General features: G+C 36.4%; 1 protein-coding gene and 1 pseudogene across 5 annotated transcripts in view; both read right to left on the reverse strand.

Moving 5' to 3' along the window:
- Positions 1-16,325, reverse strand: part of LOC141582880 (large ribosomal subunit protein uL3 pseudogene) — a 32,301-nt pseudogene extending 15,976 nt beyond the window's left edge.
- DIAPH2 (diaphanous related formin 2) overlaps positions 1-18,117 on the reverse strand; it is a 914,837-nt gene that overhangs the window by 582,696 nt on the left and 314,024 nt on the right. The gene's annotated exons all lie outside the window — the stretch shown is intronic.

Genomic DNA, 18,117 nt, shown 5'->3' on the forward strand with positions numbered 1-18,117 from the left:
AGTCCACTGTGCGGTAATGAATGAAATGGCTACCGATGCTCTCCAAATAAAAGACTCACTCTCCCTCAACAGAAGCAGGTGCTATCGAACAGCTACTGTTTGCACAGCGACTTTCCAGACAAAAACTTTACACAAAAGGAACATACAAATAATTCCTGGGAGGCCTCCTCTGTGAATCTCCAAGACAATAGCCCAGCTGCATTAACGCCACATGTGCCATTTTTAAGGTCAGTTTGGTATCTGTGCCTTTTTCGTAGCACTACTAAGAGCATATTTATAAGGCACATATCACATAGAAATATACACTTGAGGTTCTATTTTATTATTTGATGAATGTCTTAGTATAAGGTCTTTATTGCAAACAATCTTTTGGCTGTTGTAACAACTGTGTTACAATTGTAACACAAATAAGTACCGATAAGAAGTACCTTTTTAGCACTTTATCACCCATCATATTTTAGATTCATCTATTATTTTGAAATGTAGTAGCTGCATATAAACTTATTACTTTGCAAAAGAAAGAATTAGTTTTTCAGCTTATAAAAATACGAAGTGATATTATTGATAATTCAGGAATCTACACTATAAGCCATGTGATTTCTAATTTACTTCTGCACATAATTTATAAAAATATTTGTATCTCTATACTTTAATGGTATCCAGCAATTTCTTTAACCATCAGAATGAATAAAAGTACAGATACGGCTTAGGTTTCCACCTAAAGTTGTATCAACAGGTTTTCATATTTATTTTGGGACTTCTAAAATTCCTATAGTATCAGGTATGTACAAAATAAATTATGAGATAAAACAGTAATGCTATCCAGAAAATGAGAGGAAGGAAAATGATTAGAATCACTTGTTTTTTCTTTTAAAATAATGCTAGAATACTGATACGATATTTTACAAGCATTATCAAAAATGTCATTGATACTTAGCAACTCCTGACACAAGACATGCAAAGGCAAATTAGAGGCATTTTTAAAGCAATGTACTTTGTAAAAGAGAAAAAAAAAACAAACTGTTATCCACATATGAGAAAAAGCGGCGTTGCTTACAATCCAATAATAAGACAATTATCAGAGTTTCAACAGGAAGTCTGATAGCCTGGATATAACAAGGACAGGAAGAAGGCAGAAAAGCAGTCCTTAACCTAAAGTTAGAACTGAAAGATCGAGAGAGCCACCTGCAGTTTGAAATCCAGAAATATGAAAATCCCTCTGACCCTCTATTTAAAAAGCATTGTTTTTAGGGACGATTCTCTCAGAGCTCCTGATTAATTTTGACTTGGTTAAAAAAGTACATCACGATATAACTCAGATGTACTGCAAAATAATTATATTATGTTTTGAGTTCTATGATCCTTTCAATGTAAGATTTATGCTTTCTACTTTTTTACAATTGAATGTTAATCAAAGTATATTTATTGAGCACTTACTACATGTGTTACTTTTTATTTCCTAACCAAATGGCAATGGAATTCGTATTATAAATGATATTTTACTATCAACTTTATGCAACAATATGAGTCCTTGTAAGAACAATCTTCAACCTTTGGGGGCACTATCAAAATAGAAATTATCTTGCTTTTTAAAGTAAAGTTTCTACTTTCAAGTTTGGATTACAAGGATTCTAAAATGCTTTTATTCTCTCTGCCCCAAGTTGGGTTAACCATAATGCCCTCATGGCCCATATTAAACATATCTTCAAATAAACACATCCACGTTAATATATAAAGTTTTTAGGCAAAAGCACAGACTATTATGAATCAGGAGTCTGTTTGGAGTGTTATAAGGTAATGCCATATTTGGTGTCGATATCTGAGTCTCTAGTGGATCCTAGAGTCTAAGGACATCAACATGTAGGCAGCTTTCACAATGGAGGAGAAACTCTTAACTGAGACTTAGGAGAAAGATGGCTGAAACTGTTTATTAGTCTGTTCTACCACTTATAAAAACTAATATTACCACATGATTTCTAGACTATTAAAAAGGAAAGATTTCTTTTAGAGATTACTGCATTCTCAGTTGATCTCCGGGTAGGTAAGTCTCACGGACTCTTGCTTTGTCGCCCAGGCTGGAGAACAGTGGTGCAATCTCGGCTCACTGCAACCTCTACCTCCTAGGTTCAAGTGATTCTTTTCCCTCATCCTCCCGAGTAGCTGGGACTACAGGTGCATGCCACCACACTCAGCTGATTTTTGTATTTTTAGTAGAGACAGGTTTCACCATGTTGGCTACACTGGTCTCAACCTCCTGACCTCAAGTGATCTGCCTGCCTCGGCCTCCCAAAGTGCTGGAATTACAGGCCTGAGCCACCACACCCAGAATGGATAGGTAACTCTTAAGTCTGGAGCTAAATCTATCAACACTTCATAAAACCTAACATGATCAAACATCAAGACTGTTGCTACCACAAGCAAATGTTTCCCATACAATGATATATCAATTTTCTGAAGAACAACAACACTCTGACCCCATCCAGGATATCAGAAAAATGAAACAGGCAATTCTGTCACATCAGAAGATGTGGTCAGAATTGATGAGTTGACCTGTTTTTAACAGATCAGGTCATTCTCAACTTGGGAAAGACATCAGTTATTTTGAGATGGAAATCAAGAATACTCAGATTTTATTCTGGCTTTAATAACATACCTTTCATATTAGCTAGTTGCTTTGTTTCTTTACCTCTTCTAATCAGATTCTACTCAGGAAAAATAAATGGAAATATAAGTGAATTTATTCAAGTCTGCTACTAAAGCCTAGCTATAACAAACTTTATGTTTGAACACAAACCCCTAAACACTAACACGCTTGAGGGAAACAGGACAATCCTTCTTCTGGGTGGAAAAGTGATAAATAATTGACACACACAAAGAAGGTGATTCTTACCAGCCTATCCTAGACAGACTAAAGCATGTCTTTCTCTGATGTGGGAATGATCTGAATCTGTATCTCTTTCAGAGACACTGGCTCTGGAATATGTGTAGATATGAATACGCTGGGTGTTCACTTGAAGGTATTACTGAACGTTTTGGAGACCAGGGATCTCACAGAAATTCTCCATTTCAAAGAGTTTGACAACATTAACTGATAACATTAAATGCAACATCATATTTTTAGCAAAATCTACAACAAACTCAAAATAATATTCCAGGTAAAATATCTTAAATGAAAAGTAAAAGTGTAAAGTTTTCTAATTGGCTTTGATTAGGCTCATATAATCTAAAGAAACAAAGTCAATATCTTCTTGTGTGAGTTGATATGTAAGAAAATCCCTAGTATCAATCTCATTGTATTGCAGATAGCTAAAATTTCTTTCCAAACTACTACTTACCTATATATTTTTAGATAGACTGTAACTTGCAAGATTGAATTATATACTTACATATTCTTGAATGCTTGTTGATTATTTATTCCAAATGTAATCTGATTTCCTTTGGTAATATTGAAGCAGATTTGTCATCTTTGGCTATGTTTTAATAAAAAATGGTTTATGTGTAGTATCACTCCTAAGATAAGGTATTTAAACTATTTGTATAGGTAAAAAGTAAACTGCAAAGAAAACAAGGAATCTAAAAAATCTCTTATACCAACACAGCATAATATTTTCCCGTAATGACTATATTCTTAATTCTATAGGTATGAATGCAAATGTTTCCAATATATTGTCTTAAAAAATACTTAGTATTATAGTTATAGCTATGTCTGCCACATAATAATAGAGAACAGAAAATGAAATGCCTACTTTGAAAATTCTTTTCACTTAATCAAATGTCCTGTAAGTCAAGAGGTGCATTATGGCCAGGCGCGGTGGCTCACACCTGTAATCCCAGCACTTTGGGAGGCCGAGGCGGGCGGATCACAAGGTCAAGAGATAGAGACCATCCCGGTCAACATGGTGAAACCCCGTCTCTACTAAAAATTACAAAAAATTAGCTGGGCATGGTGGGGCGTGCCTGTAATCCCAGCTACTCGGGAGGCTGAGGCAGGAGAATTGCCTGAACCCAGGAGGCGGAGGTTGCAGTGGGAGCCAAGATCGCGCCATTGCACTCCAGCCTGGGTCACAAGAGCCAAATTCCGTCTCAAAAAAAAAAAAAGAGGTGCATTATGATGAAAGAGTTAAGAATCTGAGCTGTGAATCCAGACAGCGTGGGTACAAACTCTAGTTCTCCCACTTGCTAGCTGTATGACCTTGGTTAATTTACTTAAGCTTTTTACACTCAGCTTTTCTCATTTATAAAATTAGGAAAATATTAGTTTTCATTGAGTTACTGTTAGAATTAAATTAGTCCATGAGCATTAAACATTTAGGGCAATGTCTGGCACATAGCAAGCACTAGATATGGGTTTGTAAGTATTACTGTTATGATCTTTAAAATAATCTAAATCAATTCATAGGTATACAGAATGATACCCAAAGCATGAAATTTTGAATAAAGTTAGACACAAAATGGTAGAAACAATGAAAGAATAAGAAAAGGCAGGGCACAGTGGCTCACGCCTGTAATCCCAGCACTTTGGGATGCCGAGGAGGGTGGATCATGAGGTCAGGATATCAAGACCATCCTGGCCAACATGGTGAAATCCCATCTCTAGTAAAAACACAAAAATTAGCTGGGCGTCTGGCACGCTCCTGTAGTCCCAGCTACTCGGGAGGCTGAGGCAGAAAAATCGCTTGAACCCAGGAGGTGGAGGTTGCAGTGAACCAAGACTGTGCCACTGTGCTCCAGCCTGGCGAAAGAGCAAGACTCCGTCTCAAAAAAAAGAAAAAAGAAAAATAGCAATTCTAATATTCAAGATAAATTAAAGTCTGAAAATAAAATCTGCATTATTTCCAATGACAAAACATTATAATGAATAATTTCAGACTAATAAGGTGAGTTAGAAACTCAAATTATCAAATAAATATCTGGCAGTATACTGGATGTGAATAAAATTTGCAGCTGCCAAATACTTAACATATTCCTATAGAACAAAACATGTAGTATTTTTTGTTTGTTTTTTTTTTTTTTAAAAAAGATAGGGTTTTACTCTGTCAGCCAGGCTGGAGTATAGTGGTGTGATCATAGGTCACTGAAGCCTTGAACTACAGGCCTCAAGCAATCTTCCCGCCACAGCCTCCCAAGTAGCTAGGACTACAGATGTGTATCACTTGGCTAATTTTTTAAGTTTTTGTAGAGACAGGGTCTTCCTATGTTGCCTAGGCTGGTTTTGAATTCCCTAGCTAAAACAATCCTCCCACCTCCTTCTCCCAAAACACTGGAATTACAGCTGTGAACCACCATGCCCAGCAACATAGTAACATTTTGAGGAACAAAAATCTCTCTGAAGAGACGAATTTTGAAAACATTATTTAAAAGTTTTTAAAAAATTATCTTGGGATGTCAGAATTCCAGATGACAATATTTTTGATGTATACAATATTTTTCCAAATTTGCCAATGATATATCCAGATTTTCCGCAACAAACAAGTATTAATTTTATAATAAAATAACTTTACTAAATAATAAAATGCTCAACAATAGTTTTGAAACATTATTTTCAGAGAAAAAGCTAACAATAAAAAAACCTTACATTTGTGTATAGATATCTACCTGGAGAATTAATGCAGGTCTTCTTCCTCAAAAACTAACCTTCACAGCTGAACTTTTCCTATTCCACCTAACAGAAGAAAAATAGTACCATGCCATCATCCAGACAAAGGTGGTCAGATTGGACAACACCACACATTGTCAACAGTGGAAACAGCATATGTGCAAAAGCACATAGCATTTTATAGGCTAACCATTTTCACAGTTACTCATTATCCTGAATATAATCCTAAAAATAGATAGACCTAATATTATTATTCTTACTTTACATTGGAGGAAAAAGGTTCAGAGAAGTAAATTGACGTGCGTGATGTCAGGGCTAGAAAGTATAGAGCTGGGATTATAAATTGGTCTTCTGATTCCCAGTCTAGCAATAGATCCTACTCTCTATCAGTAGTTCATAGCTTCACCTCCAATAACATAGACTTAAGTTTTCTTTCCCTGTTATTCCTACTGCTTTTACACTTAGCAAATACTTCCATTTTAACAAACGTTTTATTAGACTGTTTCTTTACAAGCCCCACGCTCTATTATACCATAAGATTCCTGATGACAGTAATCATATCATTTCCTCTTTGTAACCCTAGAACAAGGGAAGGTACTCTGCACAAAGGAAGTGCTTAGTCACTGTTTCTGAATGAGTAAAATGTAAATTCATACAGTACATTCTATACTCAAGCCTCAGAGTATTTTTCTTTATCAAATGTACTCATATAGTAACAACAAATTACTTATGTTCCCTAGTCATTTCTGCCACTATTCTACTTATTAACTATTCCTTATATTTAAAAATTACTGACCATTATTAATTTCATTTATATACGTTAACATCATTTACATTACATTCTTTCATCTTTAGGAGAGTGTAATATTAAGTCTAAATACATTAATCAAAGCTCTCAACATCCATTCATACAGCAATAATATTTAAGACTTTCGTGACTGGTGGCTCATGCCTACAATCTCAGTACTTTGGGAAGCCGGGGTGGGCGATTTCTTGAGGCGAGGAGTTTGAGACCAGCTTGTGTGACACAGTGAAATCCAACTCTATAAAAAAAAATCAAAAGGAGCAGGGCATGGTACCATGCACCTGCAGTCCCAGCTACTTGGGAGACTGAGGTGGAAGGATCACCTGAACCCAGGAGGTCAAGGCTTGTAGTGAGCTGTAATCATGCCACTGCACCCCAGCCTGGGTGACAGAGTGCAATCCCTTCTCAAAAAAAAAAAAAAAAAAAAAAAAAAAAAGAAAGAAAGACTTCTTTCGTCTAAGTCCCTAAGGATACTAAGAGGAATGAAAGATGGTTCCCATCCAGGAAGATCTTACCTTCTGGGGAAAAGACAGACTTTTTACTTCTCAAAGAGTTAAGAACATGTGAGGAAACCAAGAGTAATGCCCATCTTACCTGCAACTTCCTTTTTGATGGCTCAAATAATCTTCCTTTCGTATAATAACATTTGTCAGTGAGTGATAATGAGTACAACTGCAAGATCACCTTGGTAGTGCAAACATCACCCAGCCAAAAGTTAACTATACTAGTCCCCCCTTATCCATGGTTTCATTTTCTACAGTTTCAGTTACCCATGGTCAACTGCAGTCCAAATATATTAAATGGAAAATTCCAGAAATAAATAATTCGTAAGTTTTAAATTGTGCACCATTCTGAGTAATGTGATACAATCTCTGTGTCCTGTTCCATCCTGCCTGGAACTTGAATCATTCCTTTGTCCAGCATATTCACACTATGTATGCTACCCACCCATTAGTAACTTGGTAGTTGTCTCGGTTATGAGATCAACTGTAGAGGTATCATGGTGCTAGAGTTCAAGTAATGCCATTTTATAAGGCCTCAGTGAGCAAGAGCAGTGATGCTGGCATACTGTTATTATTATTCTATTTTATTACTATTACTGTTAGTCTCTTCTTATGGCTAACTTACAAATTAAACTTTGTTGTAAATACACATACATATGAAAAAACAGTATTTATAGAGTTCGCTACTATCTACAGTTTCACTGTGGGTCTCGTATCCCACTGTGGATAAGGCAGGGTACCTTATTGTTAATTAGAAGTGTGTGTGGGGGGTGACTATTGTATTGTTAACTAGAAGCAAGTTCCATAAGATATACCTACGTGCACACACACACACACACACACAAAGTAGTTGCAGAGAGCACTAAGTAAATTAAGAATTGTGTTCCTGAGTCAGAGCAAGCAAGGGCTTACTTATATAGTATACTTCACGTTCATTCTCACTAGAAAATGCTACAATGACATTAACAATTCTTTGTTAAAATGTATTGATACTGAAGGTTGTGTTAACTAGATTACCTGAATAGAGAAGTGAATGGGTCAACTCAGCACCACATAGCCAAGAGCTTGAATTTTCCCTGTCCTTTAGGATTTCTTTTAATCCAGTTGATGTTTCAGTTGAAATGGCATTATTGCCATTAGCTTTAGGGTGTAGGTAGATTTAAAATACAGGAGTTGTGGCATTGCAATTTGATGCATTCCCCTAAGGATCTGCTTCACATAATGATGCGACAATCCTTGTCTTTTGTGATTTTTATAACTTCACTAACAGCCTTAGCTTTTTTGTTTGTTTGTTTTGTTTTGTTTTTTTTCAGCCTTAGTTTTTTAGCAGAAGACTTTCTTTCCATATTGCCCAATGAAAAATGTATCATTAATACTAGTAATGACATCAAAATGGATAAAACCAATGTAAAAAAATCCAAGTGAAAATCGGTTAATGCCTATTACATATTCAGAGGGAAAATTGTGTTTTAAATTATTTGGATGATTATTCCAGAAAAGTAGGTCTTAAAAAATCATGGAAGAGAAAGAGAGAGAGAGAGAGAGAGAGAGAGAGAGAGAGAGAGAATATATATATTTAATAATGAAACCATTATTAAAATTAAAACTAAAATAGCACTGGCCTCAGGTTAGGGGAGACGAGGAATAGGTAAAAGAGTACACATAATTAAGAAATATGTGATTGTCTAGGCTGTAGATTTTGCATTGGGTGGTGACGTCAGAACTACTGAATTATCATAAATAACTGATTAAATAAAAAAGTAAGTCACCCTCAAATCAGTAAGAGCGGGTTAAGAACAAAGGGACTGTGATTAGTTCAATTCGATTAATCTGAAATCAATGTAGCACCAGACACGTAAAAACAAACATACTCTTACCATGATTGAGCAATCATACTCCTTGGTATTTATCCAAATGAGTTCAAAACTTACATCCACACACACAGGAAAAATCTGAGCACAACTGTTATGATAGCTTTATTCATAATTGTTAAAACTGAGAAGTAACCAAGATGTCCTTTGGTAGGTGCTGGTATATCCACACAGTGGAATATTATTCAGCAATAAAAGAAATGAGATTTTGAGCCACTGGAAGACATGGAACAACCTTAAATGCTCGGTGAAAGCAGCCAGTCTGGAAAAATTTAGGCAAAACCATGAAGACAGGAAAATGACCAGTGGATGTCAGTGGTTTGGAGGTAGGAAGGCAGGCATGAATAGGTAGCGCACAGAAGATTTTTAGGGCAGTGAAACTCATCTGTATGATACTAACATGGTAGATACATGTTGCTATATACATGTCAAAACCCACAGAGCTATACAACACCGAGAGTAAACTCTAATTTAAACTATGGATTTATTGAATAATGTACCAATATTGGGTTCTTCAGTTGTAACCAATGTACCATACTAATGCAAGATGCTAATAACAGGGAAAACTGGAGGGTATACACAGGAACTCTCTACTTTCCATGCAGTTTTCCAGTGACCCTAAAATGCTCTTTAAAAAGCAGTCTGTTAATTAAAACAACTAAAAAGTAGAATATAGCACCAGTCATTTATGAATGGCTAATTAAGCACAGGGGTTTTTAATATGTCAGTAATTTCCTCTATTAAAATCAATGTATGTAAAGCAGGATTAAAAAGCCAAAGTATACGTGGCATATGTTGGTCTACTGGCAATGTTGTCACAATAGCAGCAAAGTAAAAGCAGTACTTCTCATAAAAATAAAAATGAAGAACCAATAATACTTGAATCTTGTTTTACCACCTTATGTGACAATGACTGAAAAATAATTTTTAAAAATCACCCCAAAACATTATAAAATAAACATGTACCTATAAGCTGTTTTTACACTGAATTTCTAAAATACTAGCCTCTCCTGTTTCACGTATGAATAGGCAAATAAAATTAGAGGCTTGTTAACATGACAAGACAGCTGCACTTCATTTAAAATAATTAATCAACTGAATATATATGAGCGTAAGATGTTGGCATTAAGGGAAACTCTGGGCATTTAGCCTCCTCCAAATCTGGTCTTATGTGTAAAATAAAGAAACACATTTTAAATGCATAAGTCAGATTAATAAATGCAAACGCTAAAACATCTTATGCTAACTAATAACTTCCAACATGTTTTGCAAGCCGCAATTTCCTTGCTCACCTAGGCAACTAAGATTCTGCTATATTTATGTGCTTCTCTCAAGTCCTGGCTCTCCACCATGCCACGCTGGCACAGAGTACTAAGTATAATTAATTTGCGGCAGGTAGCTCCACTCACATGGCTTTTCCTCCTTCTATTAAGTTTATTTGGATTTCATGAAGATTGTGCCAGTAATCTGTAAAAAAGGGCAGTCAGGTAATTTCTTTTTAAATCACACTACTGCAGCTGTCTTTTATATCTCATCATCATTGAGACATTTGAAAGGTGACTCGTTATTAGAAACCACTTGCACCTCCACTGCCATCAAGCTGCACCATAAGATCACAGGTGGGGGGGGGGGTGGGTCTCAAAAATTAAATTTCATAAAATGGAGAGTTGTGTTATCTTGAGTTTAACTAAAAGCCATATATTTCAAAGTATCTGTATCATCTCATAAAAACATTAAAACAAAGACAGTGGAACTTTCATTGAATATATATGACTGTAAAATGAACAAAGAAGGTCCCAAATTATTGAGAGTCACTTTCTAACTCTTGCTCCCCATTCAATGCATATGGAAATTCATGTTACTGTACAGTGCTTTATCAAAGTTTTACAGTATTTATAACCTTTCACTTAATGTACTATTTATAATCTTTCAAACATTAGTGTTTTTCTGTCACTACCCTCAAAGGAGAAAAAAAGATACTTTTAAACTACTAACGTATAGTAAATAAAATTAATAGAGAAAAATAAAAAGACTAATGATATTTATAATATTTTCCTCAAAGGCCTATATTAAAAAGATTTAGTGATTATCAAGTTTGTATTGAGAGACATACTTTGGGATTAACATTTTCTGATAATTATGTTGACAAATATGATAATAAGCACTTTCCAATAGATGTACCTAAAAAGTTCCTGCAGTTTACTTCAGACAGCTCCAAGGAAGGTGTTAACAGAAGTAGTGCACAACTTCAATCCCACCACCATGATGAAAGCCCCTGATACACCCCACAGGCTGCCAGCTGTGCAAGGATTTAAAAAATGGTCACATTTAACATTAACCAGCGAGACTACATCACCACCACTTTTCTCTGTATATTAATCTCCTTCTCACCACACTGCCATGAAGAGTTGCAGCATGAGCTGAAGCAACTACAAAGTAGATGGACATAATGATGTAAGCAATGATATACCTTAAGAGAGTAAAACAAATTACATTATGGTGGAACAGCTTAGATACATCAGAAGCTGTGACCACAGTTAACTACACAGCAGCTAAGAATTCGGTAGCTTCTTTTGAAAAATTTTCTTTGTGACAAGCAATTTGTCAAAGGTATCAATAGCATTCCATTCTGGAAACAGTGGCTACAGTCTCAAACTATTAAGCGGGGGTGGGGGGAAGGACTTTCCATATCCTGACGTGTAAGAATGAACCTGAAGAGACAAAGTATAAACTCCATCAACATGACCAAATTTTTACACAGACACAGTAAAGATCAGTAGCCTAAAATATATAGTCTCTCTCTGGTTATAAAGAAGGCTGATTCTTTCTTTTAATTTTGATTTTTTTCATAATGATACTCTGATGATACAGACTTGGCATTCCAATATAAAAGATCAACAATGAGTGACTTCCAATACTTCCAAATATGTTTTCACATTCTGCCAAATTGCATAAACTCATAGGCTCAGTGAGATGTTCTCTAAAACAAATGGGAACAATTTAGCTTCAAGAAAAGCCCAATATCTAATTTTGCAAGAATTAGCCACTGATGGGATTGCATTTCATGAAAAGACTAAACGTCGATCTAACACTTGGTGAACTGCCCCACCTACTGATCCACATGAAAACAGAAGAAATTCATCACCAACATATTGACAGCTTGTGATTTGTTTCAAGGCACACCTTTTTACCAGTATTCTGAGGGTATATTCTTACTTTACTAAGTTAATGGTAGGTCCTGACATAATCATTTTCCTTACTTCTAACAAAAAGGGTGAGTAGATTTTTAAGACATTCCTAGCAACAAACTTATTTAAATATAATTTGCTCAAAACTAAAGAAAGCATAGAGGAACTGATCAATATATAGTTTAGTGTATAAATCCACAGTTAGAGTACTCTAGATACAGCTATTAATTCTGTCTTACACAGATATCTGCTCTAAACTGCTGGATGAAGCTTTTTTTTTTTTTTTTTTTTTTTTTTTTTTTTTTTCCGTGACAGTCTCGCTCTGCCGCCCGGGCCAGAGTGCAGTGGCGCGATGTCAGCTTACTGCAACCTCCATACATAAGGCTTTTTTTAAAGAGAGATTTTGAGGCAGTATTTGCTTAAATTGAAGATGTGTTACAAAGCCACCCAATTTAGAAAATGCAATGTTACCATGTACAGCGACACATATTTACACAAGTCATTTTTAAAGTACAGATAATAACATCAAACAATAGGAAAAGTAACTTTGATGTAAGGTCGGCATATTGAATACTTGCTACTATAAGAAGCTTGGAAGGATTGTCAGAAGCCAGGTCACTTAAAGAATAAGTGACAAATGAATGCACACAGGAAAGACAATGGAAACGGCTGAGTTCAGTCACTTTGTGCTGTGCATCAATGAAAATCAAAACAAGACCTTCCCAGAAATGAAACACTGATAGATTCATGGAGGGCAGAGCATTTATTTTCCTGATAAGAAACAAAATATCAAGAATGCCTGTTTAATTGGTTCCCGTATAACTGTTGGTATTACAGAATATTTTAAGCCAAATATGGTACACTTTGATGACTCAGATGCTATAGGTAGCCTAATTTTTTACCATGTATCTTCCATGTTATTTATATAACTTTTAAACAATGCTACTTAGCTCCATTCTTTCTGAAATATGTTTCCATGTAATCATTATCCATTCTTTAATGAGACTGAATTAAACATTTAATTTTTAAAACAAAAGCAAATGCTTTAAGGATAAATTTCTCAAATATACTAAAAAATAAAATTAGGTTGAAATGTTGGATATATTCCTAAGTGATACCCATGCTTTAAGTGTATGTATTGATATATCGGAATAATAAGAAAACAATGGCACCGAACACTCATATAACATTTACCATGGACTAGGCCACTATTCTAAATATTTTCATTATTTTTACCATCATGAAAACCCTATGGGGTAATATTTGTCCTTCCTATTTAACAGATAAGGAAACTGAGATGTAAGAGGTTAGGTAACTTGCCTAAGGTTACTTAGCTAGTAAGTGGCAGTGCTTATTTCCAAACCAAGCACACTGTCACCAGTTTTCATTACTACTGAGCACCACACTAGAGCTTCAGATTCGCCTATTAACTGTGAAAAAAGAGCGGATGGTCTCTCACAAGTAGTTTCTAATTGGCAAATGTCTATACATCTCAGAGGAGTAGAAGATGTGGAATTTATCTGGTTCAAAGTGTTGTAAAGGTAGATGCCAAGATTTATGTTGAGATTAGGAAAAGAAGATAAAAACATTATGTTTCATGAGGAAGAGTAGAAAATAAATATGAGGAGAAATAGAGGCAAAGGAAAGTAAACAGCAGAAGGATTAACTCCAGAAATCTGAAACAAAAAGAGAGGCAAATTTTCCAAAAATAAAATCTAAGAAACAAAGCCAAGAAACAAATCACATTCCATCTTTAAGAACCAACAACCTGGTTTGCAGATACACCACTTGACTGAAACTGCCACTTTGCCTGTAAATTTCCCCCTAATTCCTTTCTACTATCGATCTCCCTGAACTATTCCTTAAATACTGATCACCATCCCTACTTTCTCCCTCTTTCTCCGTTGGCCATTAACCCCATAGTGCAATACTGTATTTCTCATTCCTCTCTCCTCACTGACAATCTTAGAAAGCTCATCTTTCCACATTTACATTTTCTGTTGCTTAAAACTCATGGCTAATTATACATCCCACTGTGTCATGAAAATAAACATGGGAAAATATGGAAATAATACACTGCATCACAAAGAGGCTCTTTCCTATTTTTCTATCATCAGAGCCATTCTCTACTTTCCTGGGCTTATCAGCCAGTTGATCTTCGACTCTAACAACAATGTTCACTGATTCTGCCTCCCTCCCTTGTGTGTCTACAGCTATTAATAGTTTCCAAGTTTTCGTTATGTTACTCCTTGGTTGCTAAAACAGTCACATAACTCATGCCCCTGCCCCAAACTTCTCCCACTTCAGCGCCATGTCCAGGTGCCAGATCTGTTTATCTCAAACATCACCCTGCAAGTGCACCAAGATTTCCTACTGTCGGTCAGAGATCTCAGCTCCAGAATTTGTTTTTGAAGACCCATTTGTACAGGAAAAGCCACAGAGAAAAAGGAGCCTTTGAACTTGGGAAAATGAGTAAGAGTTCATTACAGGAAAGCAGTCTGTAAGAATAGAATGATGCCATAAAGAAGCTTCCATGGGAAACCACCTGGTATTTGTTAACAAAGGTGCTGAGAGTTGAGCATTGCCTTGGTCTGTCGAACAGGCATCTTTACAAGGAAAAAGCAGCAGTCATGGACTAAACCCAGAGCAAACCAAAAGGCCTGGAGAAATAACTCGCCCTCCTCCACTTTTTCTTTATGTGTTCAATGAGCAGAAAATAGTCATGGAGAAAAGCGGGTGGACAGCTGCTCTGCTCTTGCTTGTCAGTTTTCAGTTGGAGAGAAATGCACAGAGAGAATACCAGGAAAGGCTCATGGTCCCAGTCTGCTGTCATTTAATAGTTTCTGTGTCTGCTTTTTATAGGTATTTTGTCTTCTCCCTTGCTGTCAGCTGTCACTTCGTGTGGTTGTCAGCGAGCATGCCATACCTCAGTAGTTGAGGCCTAAGTGGAAGCATTCAATAGATCCTAATTACTGAATTAAAGAAATTTCTAAATTACTGAATTAGCGTGGATGCCTGGACCTTCCAGCATCAGCAGGCAAACAGGCGTTAACAGCAAGGGAGAGACTTAGCTAAGTTGAGAGAGGCAGCAAGATCGCCTGTGGCTTCCAGTTAGTTGGAGAGGTGGACTATGCAAACAAACAAACACTAGATGTAGATATTGTTGTGTGAACTTAAACAAATGGTTTAATTTCACTGTTCTTGGCTATAAAATTCTTTAATAACACATATTTTCCAATGTTGTGATGAAGTATGGTTCCCAGTATGGTTCCTTTGTTAGGACAGTCAATAAATGTTAAATTTTCTGTCATCCCACACCCATATAAAGAAATCTGTATAGTTAACTATTCAAAATACTCAAGATCTTGATATTTTAGGTTGTTTACTATTAAATGCACAGAAGTAATGTATTTACAAAGACAACATTGGATACGACTGTACAGTTTAGTCAGTTTAGATTAGACAATGTACACTGAAGAATAGTGAGAAATTATTTCAACAGGTGGCAAGTGGACATGAGGGCCAAAGTGTTCACATTTTATATAACATGGCAATATGGCATTTAATAGGTTCCATTTTGCAGGGGATATACATGTGGACAAAGAATCTAGAGTCAAACTGACTCAGCTCAACACTCAGTTCTGTCATTTCCATGAGAGAGTAGAGAAGTTATTTAAACTACCGGAGCGTCAACTTTTTTCCCCCTTAATTAGGCTTCAATAATAGTATCTACATCAGATGGCCCCGAACATTAAATGAGAGAATGCATGTAATGTGTGTAGAACAGTGGCTAGCACAGAGTGACCTTCCAATAAATGTAAGTGGCTCTTATTCTTGTGATCGTTGAGGTCATTCACTTCAGGAACTACTACGGTTGTATGTCCTGTAAAGCTTTCCCAGTTGAGACAAAGTGAGAACTACTATTTCCCCATATTCCTGTAGAATCTTAACCTACAATTTCACTACCCCAAATGAATGGTGGCTGTTTTCATGTCCATCTTCCAAGTGGCAGGAAGGGTTCCTTCAAAACAGAAATCATCTCACTCAAGTTTGAAACATCATCCTCTAACAGTGCCTAACATGCATGTATAAATCCCTCTGCCGCAAAGACGCTTTACTGTGTTCTCTAACCAGCAAATACCCCCTTTCTTTTTCTTCTTTTTTTTTTTTTTTTGAGACAGTATCTTACTCTGTTGCCCAGGCTGGAGTGCAGTGGAGTGATCTCAGCTCACTGCTACCTCCACCTCCTAGAGTCAAGCGATTCTAGTGCCTCAGCCTCCCAAGTAGCTGGGATTACAGACATGTGCCACCATGCCAAGCTAATATTTTTAAAAAAAAATTTTATTGTACTTTGGGCTCTGGGATACATGTGTACATCCCCACCCCACCCCTGCCATCGCCTACATCAGGCATTTCTCCCGGTGTTCTCCCTCCGCATCCTCTCCACTCTCCCTCCCCCCCACCCCCCAACCTAGCCCAGTGAGTGTTGTTCCCTTCCCTGTGCCCAAGTGTTCTCATTGTTCATCACCCGCCTATGAGTGAAAACATGCCATGTTTGGTTTTCTGTTCTTGTGTCAGTTTGCTGAGAATGATGGTTTCTAGATTCATCCATGTCTCTATAAAGGACACAAACTCGTCATTTCTTATGGCTGCATAGCATTTCATGGTGTATATGTGCCACATTTTCTTTGTCCAGTCTATTATTGATGGGCATTTGGGTTGGTTCTAGGTCTTTGTTATCGTAAACAGTGCCACAACGAACATACATGTGCATGCGTCTTTATAATAGAACGATTTATAATCGTTTGGGTATATACCCAGTAATGGGATTGCTGCGTCAAGTGCACTTTCTATTTCTAGGTCCTTGAGGAATCGCCACACTGTCTTCCACAATAGTTGAACTAATTGACACTCCCACCAACAGTGTAAAAGTGTTCCTATTTCTTTACATCCTCTCCAGCATCTGTTGTCTCCGGATTTTTTAATGATTGCCATTCTAATTGGTGTGAGATGGTATCTCAATTTTTTGTGTTTTTAGTAGAGACAGGGTTTCACCATTTTGGCCAGGCTGGTCTCGAAGTCCTGACCTCAAGTGACCCACCCGCCTGAGCCTTCCAAAGTGCTGAGATTACAGGTGTCAGCCGCTGCACGGGCGACAAACCCCTCTTCATTCTTGAGAAACAAAATTGCTTCCAATGTGAGACATTCTCAAATGTTGATCTTAACAGGCAAACTTAAGATTCCCAGGGCAGTTTTCTTACACCTCAACCATAGTACTTCCCACATTACAATATAACTTATATGTTCATCTACAGATGAGTTTCTCTAACTGAACTGTGAATTCCATTTCAGAAAATGGGATTTCAGGAATCCCATTTTATTCATTGTCTTAGCCCAGCCCAAACAGAACATACGTATGGCAGATCCTCAAAAAATTTTTGGATGAATGGCTGATGAATAAATGAAGCGAGCAAGGACTAAAGAATACACAATGTGCTTATCAAATGGAATTTGAAGGACTATGAAGTAAGTGGACTTCAAGTTACCATTTATAAATAGTTATGACTACTACAATTTTTACAGACAAGAATATTTTGAGTGAAATTCACATATTCATGTGTCTAATTTCAAGAGAGAAGAGGAACATATATATGTAGACAGATATCTGGAGTCACAGCAATTAAGAGTTTGCTTCTTTTCTCGAGTTTCCCTTTTGAAATAAAATAAAACCATTTGAAAATTTCATCACGTTCATGAATATTATGTGGGGGTAAATTTTTAAAAGACATGAAGATATAAATTATCTCCTCCTTCGGTATAGGTTGTAATTTTCTGCTAAGCACACATTTGTGTAGAAAAGACCAAAGGAAAAAGGGAAGATAGGTAGAAGCCTGGAAAAGGGAAACAAAAGAGAAAGGAAAATGCAGAAACAAAAATAAAGCCAGAAAAGAGGTGTGGTTTGCACTGGAAAACAACAATGGGAAAGATCTATATGTCATCTTAGATCATACTGCAGTTGTACCTAGCTTTGTTGTAAAACTGTTCAGTATGATAATTTTTACAAGTACTAAATTTCTTTCATAACAATAAAAATAATGTCCTGAAACTTCATATAAAATTTTCCTCTAAGAAGATCACTATCTGCCATTCTATT

This window comes from Saimiri boliviensis, chromosome X (genome assembly GCF_048565385.1).
Source record: "Saimiri boliviensis isolate mSaiBol1 chromosome X, mSaiBol1.pri, whole genome shotgun sequence".
Taxonomy (NCBI): Eukaryota; Metazoa; Chordata; class Mammalia; order Primates; family Cebidae; genus Saimiri; species Saimiri boliviensis.